At 40.2% G+C, this 803-nt stretch overlaps 1 long non-coding RNA gene across 1 annotated transcript in view; it reads right to left on the bottom strand.

Moving 5' to 3' along the window:
• Positions 1-15: 15 nt before the first annotated feature.
• Positions 16-803, bottom strand: part of LOC119593956 — a 2,770-nt gene continuing 1,982 nt past the window's right edge. Inside the window, exon 2 of the long non-coding RNA XR_005230581.1 lies at positions 16-272. This is a non-coding gene — a long non-coding RNA (uncharacterized LOC119593956). The remainder of the gene's footprint in view (positions 273-803) is intronic.

The raw sequence follows: 803 nt of genomic DNA on the forward strand, positions 1-803 counted from the left end.
ATATAAAAACATATATAAAAATCTACTATCATACCCTGCCTTTCTGGCCCTGGCTTTCTTTCTTTCGGATTACCGGGTCCTGTATGGCTCGACAGAATACCTGCGTCTTGGCACAATCAGACTCTCTGAGTCACCTTCATATGATGATGGCACATACGTACTATCATACCCTGGCTTTCTGACTTCAGATGAGACCTCCTACTCGGATTACTGGGTCCAGTATGGCTCGACAGAATACCCGCGTCTTGGCACAATCAGACTCTCTGATTCACCTTCATATGATGATGGCACATACGTACTATCATACTCATATAAAGTTGATTCAGTTTCGTATGATAATGGTTGAACCTCATTTTGCATGTCTGACTCATAATGATACGTACCCACAATATCCATGGCTCCTGCAGGGAGAAAAACAGTCTTCCTTACGATTCTGCCCTCTCTTTGTCGCCAGGAGATGTGGACTCTCAGGAAGTCAGCTGTGCGGCGTGTTGAGATACCCTCTTGGAGTGAGAGCCTTATATTGTAACTACCCTCAGGCAATGCTAACTCAGCAGAACCAATCCTTTATCCATCTTTCCAATTAAGATGTATCTTCATCGGAGACTTGTCAGACCTTGGCTGCTGGAATTTTTATTTAGTAATTCGCACTGAATTGTTCATGATTAGTAAACAATGTTTTATGTATTACCTTGATACTTCCATAGTACATAATAAAACTAAATAATACCCAAATACACATAGTAATTGGGTATTATTTAGTTTTATTATGTACTATGGAAAAGACATCATCACACTGTTTT

Source organism: Penaeus monodon, chromosome 33 (assembly GCF_015228065.2).
Source record: "Penaeus monodon isolate SGIC_2016 chromosome 33, NSTDA_Pmon_1, whole genome shotgun sequence".
In the NCBI taxonomy this organism is placed as follows: Eukaryota; Metazoa; Arthropoda; class Malacostraca; order Decapoda; family Penaeidae; genus Penaeus; species Penaeus monodon.